This window comes from Hesperophylax consimilis, chromosome 17 (genome assembly GCF_061612785.1).
Source record: "Hesperophylax consimilis isolate HC1 chromosome 17, BYU_Hcon_1.0, whole genome shotgun sequence".
Classification (NCBI taxonomy): domain Eukaryota; kingdom Metazoa; phylum Arthropoda; class Insecta; order Trichoptera; family Limnephilidae; genus Hesperophylax; species Hesperophylax consimilis.
Window position 1 is genome coordinate 25,143,622 of NC_142852.1, and position 11,033 is coordinate 25,154,654.

Below are 11,033 nucleotides of genomic sequence, written 5' to 3' on the forward strand. Positions count from 1 at the left end.
TAATTTTTATTTCAAACGGTTAGTTATAATTAGCAATAAACACTTTACAAGACAAAATAATTAAATGTTTTAACAATTAAAGCTAACTTGCAGTAACTTAATGACAGTTCGTGAGTTTACGTAATATTTCTATGGTTTCGTTAGTGATGCGCAGAACTTAAAAATGTTGAATAGTTTCTTTTTTGTAGGTAATTTAGAAAAACTTTTCAGTTGAAGGGACACAAAAAAGTTAAATAAAACGGCGCGACAAGCCGCAGCAAAAATCTTTTTTTTTCAAATAAAGGTACAGGCAAAAAAATAAGACGTTTGATAAAGATTCAAACTGGTTCGGAACTGAATACCGGAAACTTAAAAGGCTATAAGTGCCAAAAACACCTATAACGATTTTATTTAAGAAATGGATAGCATGTGCCAAGGCCAATGTCCTACAGAAGGGTACAAGTGCAACAGATAACGTAAATAATTCTAAACAAAATTGGAAGATGGCGTTGGTTGTAAGTACCGAACGTCATTTCCCCTTTAAAAGGGTCCAAGTGCCATCGCCAGTCAGACGCGTTAGTATCAAAATGGGTGACAACGAGCCGGTTTCTGCGCAAGGCGGTGGCATAAAAAGGCGTCAAAATGGTGAAAAAAGTGTTCAAGTGGCCAGAAAGAAGTTGAAGGATTCTGGACAAGAATATACTTCATCAAGTAGAAAGTTGATTCTTGCAAAACGACCGCCAAATCAAGAGGTTAGTACGTTGTTTTAATCTCCAACGGTTTTCTATGCTAGGTGACCAATCACTCTATAAGCGCTAGTGATGTGCTGACCTGTAATTTTTTGTCAATACCTATAAATTTACATAGAATATTAAAAAAATGTGTTATTCTCATTATTTATAATAATACTATCCAAATTATGGATAGCACTGGCGTAAGATTTTGTTAAAGGGAATGCTTTGGTATTTTATCTGTTTTGCTTTCATTTACGTAATTTTTTTTTTTCAAGTGTATCTGCAAATGCCGCTACAAATGCAAAGAAATAGCTGCCGACCAAAAGCTGTCATTGTTCACGGATTTTTATGGCTTGTCGAATAATGAAAAGCAATCTTCTTTTCTCATGGGGCTTATTCAACTGACGGAAATTAAAAGGAGAAGGCACGGAACCTATGAATCTCCTGCATTAAGCAAGCGACAGTGCACGGCATATTACATGCTTCCAGATGGCAAGGGAAATGTTGTCAGCGTGTGCAAAGCAACATTCATGAATATTTTTTCCCTTTCTCCGAAAAAAATTCAGGTTCTCATTAATAAAAAAAAAACAAGGCCACACAACATTTACGGAATCAAGGGGAAATATTAGTAAAAAAAAACGAATATATACCAATGAAGATGAGGATGACATTAAAAAACATGTAAATATGTTTCCCAGACTTGTAAGCCATTACGGTCGTGCAAGATCAGAGAAAGAGTATCTAAGTCCTGATCTTAATAAACATCGGCTGTTCAAATCATTTCAAGCATCATTCCCGCAGTCAAAAGTTGCCTATAAATTCTATTCAAAAATTTTTGAGAAGGAATTTCCAAGCTTAAAATTTGGCCAGAAACGAACTGATACGGGTGCAACTTGTGACCTCTATGTTGCTAAAATAAATGCTGATCCTTCGAATAAAGCAACATTTAAAAACCAACTGGAGCTTCACCATCGAAAAGCCGAAAAAGCTACAAAACAGATGTCACTTGACATTAAAAAATCTCAAATTCCGAGTAGCAATACATGCACTGCCGCCATGGACTTGCAACAGGTTTTATTGACGCCATCTTTAACGCATGGGCCCATGTATTACTCTCGACAATTGTCAAATTTTAACTTGGGTGTGCACATTGAAAATACTGGTGATGGGTATATGCACATGTGGCATGAAGCCATAACAGGAAGAGGGGGAAATGAGATAGCATCATGCATTTATAAAAAAATTTCCAATAACTTCTTACGAAAGGAGAATCTAATCATGTGGAGTGATAATTGCAGTGGGCAAAATAAAAATAAAATGATGATATTCTTATGGGCCTATCTTGTATATAAAGGAGTTTTTAATACGATAGAACATAAAATTTTAATGAGCGGGCACTCATTCCTCAGCTGCGACAGAGACTTTGCTCTAATTGAAAAAAGGAAACGAGTGACAAATTCCATGGTTCCTGCAGATCTTATAGATATGGTGCAAAGTACTCGTCACAAGCAGCCTTTCCACGTCATTTCAATGAAAACAGATGATTTCTTGGATTTCAAATTGGCCGCCGAAACATTTTTAAACACCACCACCATGCAGCTAACGAAGGCTCATCGCTTGAAATTTGTAAGCGACAACCCTTTTGTTGTCAAAATAAAGGAGACGCACAACACTTTGGAGCCCTGGAAAATCGTAAAATTATTGAAAAAAAACAAAAAATTATCCGATTTAAATAACTATTCCATACCAGTGCTGAATTGCAGAAGCAGAATAACGGAAGAAAAGAAAAAAGACCTAACCAATTTAATTCCTTACTTACACGCGCAGGAACACAAAAATTTTTACAACAACATTTTATAATTTTTATGTCTTATAAATTGATTTTCATACCTTGCTTGTATGCGCAGGAACACAAAAATGTGTACAACATTTTATTATTTTTATGTCTATTGAAATTATATCTTACTTGCAAGCGCAGGAGCACAAAAAAATTCACAACATTCTATATTTTTTATGTCTTTTATATCTAATTTAATGCTTAACAAGAGCATACATACAAATTTTTTTTAACATTTCGTAATATTTATTTTTTTATTCATGTTAAACATCATCCCATTGGGATGATCCCATCCCTATTGGAGATGGATAAAGCAGTTAGTATATTGTTTTATTGTCACTGTGGCACTAAAGCCCTTTATTGCTTCAGAGAGCATGGCACTTGGGCCCTATTAAAGGAAACTACGCACGGCACATGAGACTTTCTCTAAAATGATTATTTTATTTGATTTTTTACTTACTTTAATATGTCTTTTCATAATATTTTTTTATCAACTGCATTAAGATTTGTTCATTTGTTGATTTCACACAAAAATAAAATAATGTTTTCTTTGAATTTTTGAGTGTATTTTTAAATTCCCGTCTAACTCCTTTTCTTGTCAATGGTACTTATACCCTTTTAAGTTTCCGGTATTCAACTATTTTGAAACAATCAACTTATTCATTTATTTATTTAACATGCCTTGAAGGCTTTTATATGTATACCCTGTTATTGGTAAGTTGTTCCGAAGTATAATAATAGGTGTACATAACATAATAAACTGAGTGTGAACGATATAAGCAGGTACAATACAACTTATTTGTAAGACGTAAATAGTATTATACACAACATACAAGTTGCATAGTTTAAAAAATATATAGTGTACCATGTGTGCAAAACTGTGGCTTCTCTAAGCTTGAATTGTTTTAATAGATCCGTGTTTATCTGAAGTGACCTGATCTCTAGACGTGTTGAATAAAGATAAATCCTAGCAAGTAATATTTTAACAGCTTCCTTGAGGAAAATTTTCCCAAAAAACAGTCCAGTTCAAATTATTCTACGGTGGACCTAAGACCCGTACAGTTTACCGTACGTTTTTAGGTACCAAAAAGAAAACACAAAAATAATTGATCAGATTCACGGTGGACATTGAAATTTTAGAATATGGACATTGTTCTATTACTCCTTACCTTTTTAAAATTCACGTGTTTGACTCCTCAGATTGTACTTTCTGTGGTCTAGAAGTGGGAACTATAGATCACATATTTTTGGTTGTCCCTCTCTAAACAAATATCATTTCTTCTATTCTAAATGATGGAAAAGATAATCGGCAAGTATACTTACCACCAACATGTATACTTGACACACAGGAGCCTCCCTGTCTGTGAAGTGTAAAGTCAGGAGTACTGTGTCACCACCCAGTTGAGCAGCATTGTGAAGCGGGTTAAGGAAGGGATTTATTAATGCGGGTCTTGAAGAGGCCCAGATAATGTGAAGGAGGAAAAACAGATGCCGTTAGCTCGTTCCACATACAAGCCGATTTACACAAAAACGAGTCGAAAAAACAAACCGTTCAACTGGGTTCTATGCTACTAGTTCCTTAGAGCAGGCTTCATTAAAATACCCGCATAATAAACTCAGCATGCCTATATTGTGTCTGTGCATTCATGGCAATAGTTCTGTTAACAACGGACCCCAATTTCATGTATTTTGGGGCTCCCGCGTAGAGGTGGCTTCCAAATTCAACTGTTGGGCATACTTGAGATTTGTACAGGGTCGACAGCTGGTCACTAGTCCTACACAAGATGCCCAGATTCTTGGAAGCCAGATTTATTCGGGCTTTTATAGAGCCTCGATCCTCTAGCCGGTCTGATATACTAACTCTAAACATTTCAATGCAATATTTATTGACTATAAACTACAAAAAGTTAAAAAAATTAGGGCGAAGGAAATAACTACAGCTTACAGATGCATGTTCCTGAGATGTGAAGGAAAACATGAAAAAGAGACATACAGGTAACTAGGTGAATTATTTTAATTTATTATCCACAGGAATTATTTACAAATGTTGAATTATGACAACAAGACAATTGAAGTACGATTAATTAATTAATTAAATAAATTGTTTAAAAAGGTTATATTTTGTGTTTACGAGAATGATATCACCTAGGTATGAGTGAGAATGTCAACTTATCTGAATTTGAATAGTTACAGTACGTACATTAGAATGGTTTTTCATTGGTATGAGTGCGAATGTGTGTTGTACAGTTTGATTTGTGTGAACATGAATAATTGCAGCAAGATCATAACAATGATTTTTATTCGATGTGAGTGCGAATGTGCACTATTAAGCTTGGTTTCCACGAACATGAATAGCCACAATAAGAACATGTGAATGGTTTTCCTTCAGTATGAATACGAATGTGTGTTATTAGGCTCGACTTCCGCAAACATGAATAGCTACAGTAAGAACATGAGAATGGTTTTTTCTTGGTATGAGTACGAATGTGTCTTATTAAGCTTGACTTCCGTGAACATGAATAGCCACAGTAAAAACAAGTAAATAGTTTTTCTCTAGTATGAGTACGAACGTGTGTTATTAAGGTTGATTTCCGGGAACACATATAATAACAGAACGAACATGAGAACGGTTTTTCTTTAGCTAAGTGTGACTTACATGAACATGAATTATGAATGTGAGAACATGATGATGGCTTGTCATTGGTATGAGTACGAATGTGTCTGTTAAAGTTTGATTTATCTGAATTTGAATAATTACAGTAGGAGCATGAGAATGGTTTTTCTTTCGTGTGAGTACGAATGTGTATTACCAAACTTGATTTCCGTGAACATGAATAATTACAGTAAGAGCATGAGAATGATTTTTCATCAGTATGAGTACGAATGTGTCTAAAGAAATTCGATGAATGTGAAGTTGAATAGTTACAATAAGAGCACGATAAAGAGTTTTCTTTAGAATGAGAACGAATATGTGTTATTAAGATTGATTTCCGTAAACATGAATATTTACAGTGAGGACATGAGACTGGTTTGTCATTAGTATGAGCGTGCATGTGTTTTATTAAGCCTGACTTCGAAGTAAGTTTTCGGTCGCATTTGGTGCATGAGAAAGATTTTGAATTCTTTGATCCTTTTCCGTTGCATTTTTGTTTATCTGAATTTATGGTATTAAGACTCATCGCAGCATCTAGAAAAAAAATTACACACTGGAAATTGGTTTTCGTTAAGCTACTGCAAAAAAAGCTTATCGGCATGAGTAATGTTGAACAATATTATATCTTACTAAATTAATTTAAATAAATAATAAAAAAATAGCAACAATGCATGCCTGTTGTGAAAGCGCAAACAAACTACGCTACATTTTGACCCTACAATAATGTTTGCAATGAAAACGGGTTATTTAGTTATAAACGTCTTTTTTTACCACTAAACGGGAATGTAATAAATACCATTTTTTATGCATAACTGAACTATTCCAGCCACAATTTTATGTATCTGGAATAAATATAATGTAAGATGTTCACTCACTCGGCATAATTATCACCCTCCATTAGTATCTGGGAGATGATGAGTACGGTAGTTAGTCCCAGAAAATCTGCACTTAACTAAAATCCGATTTCTGTTATTAGGTAATGGTGTCCGAAAGCGTATCAATGCAAGCAAATCAAATTATGCATCATTGGAAATTGTAAACAGAAAACCAAGTCAGCGAAAATCTTTCTGACGTATTCAGATTTTTTAACTGAGTATCATAGTTCAACAAATTTTAATATTCAGATCGTTTAACTGAGTATCATAGTTAAAAAAAATTAGCATATTCAGATCATTTAACTGAGCGTGATAGTTCAAAAAATTTGCTGAGATACTCATTTTAAAATTTAGAAACCGTGAAAAATATTTTTTTGTTTTCTTCCAATAGCTTTTACATGATTTCTATAATGAAAGTCAAGAAGGTTACGCGATTCATGATTTAAAAAAAATGTCATTTTACCCGAGTTAACGTGAGATTTTTCAGTGTACTCCAAGCATTCCTTTTTAACGTCATTGAGATCGATATCGATTTCTCCAAATGAAATTCCGTTTACGTCCTCTTCTAGGATTCCTGGTTCTGTTTTAATGGTAACTCTCTCTGGAATAGAATTCTCCATTTCTTCTTGCCTTGGTTATCTGGAAATCGAGAGACTATTTCAAACAGTGGCGTTACAATATGTGTAGTCTTGTTATTGTCTCACTAAATTAAAAGAAAATGTGACAAGCAACCAACATTTCCAGTAAATTCTCAATTTAAACACTGTCCATGCATGACAAAGATAGACATTTTAAGAAAATAAACGATAGGACCGGGTAGCATTTTCACATGTCGAGTACTATATACTACACCACGGGTGTGACTGAGATGACAAGATATGCTTATTAGCTTACACTAAAACGAATACGTAATGCTTTATGAGACAACCTACTGTCCTAGGTGGACCTTCTCATACTAATTCAACACTCCTCACACACCAATACCAAACCAGTATTTAATACCGACATACGCCAGCACAAAATCAAATACACTTATCGTTATCTACTTACACGACTAAATTTGGAATAAATTCCTTACAATACATCGCTTATAAGGAATACAACGCATTACCTAGTAACCTTAAACTTCCAGCACCGAACAAAAAAACATTGGCAAAAGCTCTTAAAAGCTATTTCTTCAGCAGTTTTATTAATCAATGACACAAGCTTTCTTTGGAACTTCTGTGTTTATTTCTTTTAATGTATTTATCAAATATTTTCCAGTGAACTGTGATATCTGTATAGTCTAATTAAAAATCTATGTACATTGTTCATTGAACTCTCTTTTAAATTATTTTTCTTGTATAAAAATAAGTTTATTTTATTTTATTAATGTTGTCTTTCACGAAATGTGTTTTTTAAACTCACTGGGAATAAAATATTATTTATATTGATTTTTATTATGTCATGTATCTATCTATACAAATAAAAATGTAAAGTTCATTTGTAAAAAATCTGCGAAAGTTCTTCACCCATTGCTTTGAAATTTTGACGCAACAACGTTTCAATCAATACACTAAGTAGATACTTTCTGCAATTCTTTTTATTTTGGGTGAATCGTGTATTTTAACCACTGACGTATAAGTTTTTTTATTATTCTTTATTTTGGCTTTCACCCATTAAGAGTGATCTTGGCCATACATTACAACATTTTTCTTATTAATAAATACAACAAATTACAGGATAAAATTGACATGATTGACAAAACAACATTGATAAAACAACATAACATAACATAACGTAACATAAATAAACCAAACATAACATAAACATAACATAACATAAATATAACATAACATAAACATAACATAAGCATAACATAACATAAACATAACATACTTAACATAAACGGTACAGAGCTGGTAACAGTAAGTTAAAAGTATTGTTGGATTAGGAGAAAAAAGACATTCTCTACAAAAGTAATTACTTACGATAAACAAGAAATATTAATGCAAAATCATAAATATTTTTTATGGATGAATGTAGTTGGTACTTACGGCTGTGTTTCAAATGCGTTGGTACCACCGGAATATGTGTTTGAAACAAACTGTTACACAGTATGTTTTGGAGAAATCAAAATATGACACGAAAGTTCATAATTTATTTTAATTTATGCTAAAATAATTGATAGTTTTAATAAAAAAATATATGTACGCACTCCAGAGACGTGTGATTTTTGAGGTTATAAATCCTGTGATACATAGATATAAATAGATCGATAGATGCATATCATTATAGATCAGGGTTGCCAATGCACATGTTCTATAATACCCACAGTAGACGTCAAAATTCACCACAAAATCCTCACAAGTTCATTTACCCCCAAAATGTCAAAAATTCCATTGAAATTAGCATTTATATTGTATTATCTGGTCATTTTTGAGTTTTCCCTTTTGTTCAGGGTTTAAAAAATATATATTTAAATTTGCTGCAAATAAAAAAAAATATAGTTTATTGTAAAAGTTATTGTAAATATTTTTGAAATTATGGTTGGATATTAAGATATATATTAAGATATATATAAGAAATGACCAGAATCCCTGCATTTTCCGCACAAAAAAGGTTCTTCCTGAAAAGTACCCAATTCTTCAAATATCATCGAAATTCCCCGCAATTTGGGGAATTAGGAACGAATTGACAGCCCTATTATGGATATGCATGATGGTAAAAATTTGGCCGGTGTTTCCAGCGCGCAAAATATCATGGTTCCTGAAATTATTATTTTTAATCACGTCATTTTTTGTACCTGCCCTTTGGTAAATAACTTACAAACTCTCCATTGTATGTAAACAGCGAGGTCTATTCAGGGTTGGGTAGTAAAAATAAGCATCTTAAAATATTTAATTTTGTTGCTGTGGCACTTAAAAAACTGATCTACAATTTCGATCACCATATAACCAAGTATCCCGATTGGTTTACCAATTATTGTCTGCATGGAACGTTAAGCATACACAAGTTGTACATTATAAGGACATGAAAAATAGCATCGAACCATCATTGGCAAAATACTGCAATCATAAATAAAACATTTTTCTTCAATCCGTTTTATCTATGGTTAAACACCATTATCACCATTTATTGCCTACGTCACATATTTGTAGGTTATGTTTGTCTTGACTGCGTTGGCATCTTTCTATTTGTCGTAATATAAAGGCTTATGAAATAATTTATTGAATATTGGGGACCAGAAAAATAGATTTTTCTATATATCTGGGAAAGAGCGTATTAAATACTACGAATACGCCCGTTGTCATTGAAGTGTCGTGCGCCATGGATATCGCTAGTCCTGATGGAAACATCAAGATAGAGCCAGGCACTGAAAAAGCAGACGGAGGTGAAACGACGGATACAAAAGACGTCCAGGATGTTAGCAAGAAATGCTCGGAGCAATCCAAGAGAATGGACCAACTAGCCGGTAACAAAAATAACTTTACACATCTGTGCATTCAGGACGTTAATGTTGAAAAAAATGTCGATAATTCAAGGATCACTGAACACGGTTAATACGCACAATTTTTTTTAATGTTTTCTATCTGTCAACTAACAATGAGAAACAACTATTTCAGTCACCAGATTGGAATATGATGTATTGATTTCGTTCAACTTTAAATTTGTTTGTTCACTTGGCGGCCTTTATTATTGATGTGACAGTTTAAAGTTAGTTGTTAGTGCGGAATTCGACAAGTTTTTCCGTTAGCTTTGATTTTTTATTATTTAATCCAAACTAAAAAACTATTTTTGGTTAAAAAATAACAACAAGATAAGTAAATATACAGAAAATGGGGACATGCTTAATACGTACATTTTGTTCTGAAAATACTATGTTGTTGTTAGATAATAGTGAGAAGTAAGTATCACAGTTTCCGGAAATGGAAAATAATGCATTTTTATAGTTATTCTATTTAAATTAAAACCGATCATTACCTGTCTGCCGTTGTTGATGCCAAAGTTTTCATTGATTATTTTTAACATTTATTATTTCAAAACATGGCGTGTAAAAAAAACGTCATACTGTCCATATTTCTTTCTAAATTTGCTAATAAAATGCATTATTTTCCATTTTAGGACACTGAATACCTACTTCTCATTGTTATCTAACTAATTCTCGGTGGTTTTTGTGTTTAAAGTGCATATAAGCCGCGGTGTGTCCCTTTTTTCTGTAGTTACCAAAGTAAACTAGCCAGATTTATTTTAATATTACTCTGTCAAAATGTGGCGTCAAGAAAAGATGTCAAATTTTCAGTATTTTTAATGAATGCATTATTTTCTTTTTCCGGTGACTGATTAGTAGGTTTTCATTGTTATATAATTTTTTTTTTTTTTTAAATTGCCGGCGTGTATTGCAATTACATGTTTAATATAACAAATGTGAAAGTAACCCGCCTCACTAGAAGGTTTCTGTTCTGAGGCGGGTACATATATTTGTTTACACATACACATACATTTTTTATATAAATATAGACATATATCAATATATACATGGAGCATTCCATAAATAGTTACATTCATATGTAGTTAAGAAAAAAAAAAGAAAACAGGAGTTTCGAAAGAACTCTAAATTTACAAAATCTAAATCTTAACCTCATATTAATAACATATCAAAGAAAAGTTTTAAACAACAGTATTAGATATTAGGCATGCGTAAAACATAAGCAGTTTTAATAAGAAAGAGTAAATCACTATAAATGTACATAACACATGTTTGTAAATAAGGAATGAGAATTAGAACTAAGAAGGGATTGCTAGTAATTTGCTGATGCATGCTCTTTTTTTATGTAGTAACCATGTGTTGAAATGTTTAAGTAAACTGTTTGGGTGTTTATGAGTGTTGCAGTAAGTGGTTTCTTTTAGGAAGGTGTTGAAGATGTGAGGTGCTAGGAAGGATTCGTGCTTTTTGGCAAAGGTTGAATTAATTT

The 11,033-nt window shown here is 32.8% G+C and overlaps 1 long non-coding RNA gene across 1 annotated transcript; it reads right to left on the minus strand.

Moving 5' to 3' along the window:
- Positions 1-4,928: 4,928 nt before the first annotated feature.
- Positions 4,929-6,705, minus strand: LOC149416328 (uncharacterized). Its single transcript, XR_016303691.1, has 3 exons — positions 6,542-6,705; positions 6,079-6,155; positions 4,929-5,737 (listed from the first exon to the last, which is right to left on the minus strand). It is a non-coding gene; the product is annotated as an uncharacterized LOC149416328 (long non-coding RNA).
- Between the last annotated feature and the right edge of the window lie 4,328 nt (positions 6,706-11,033).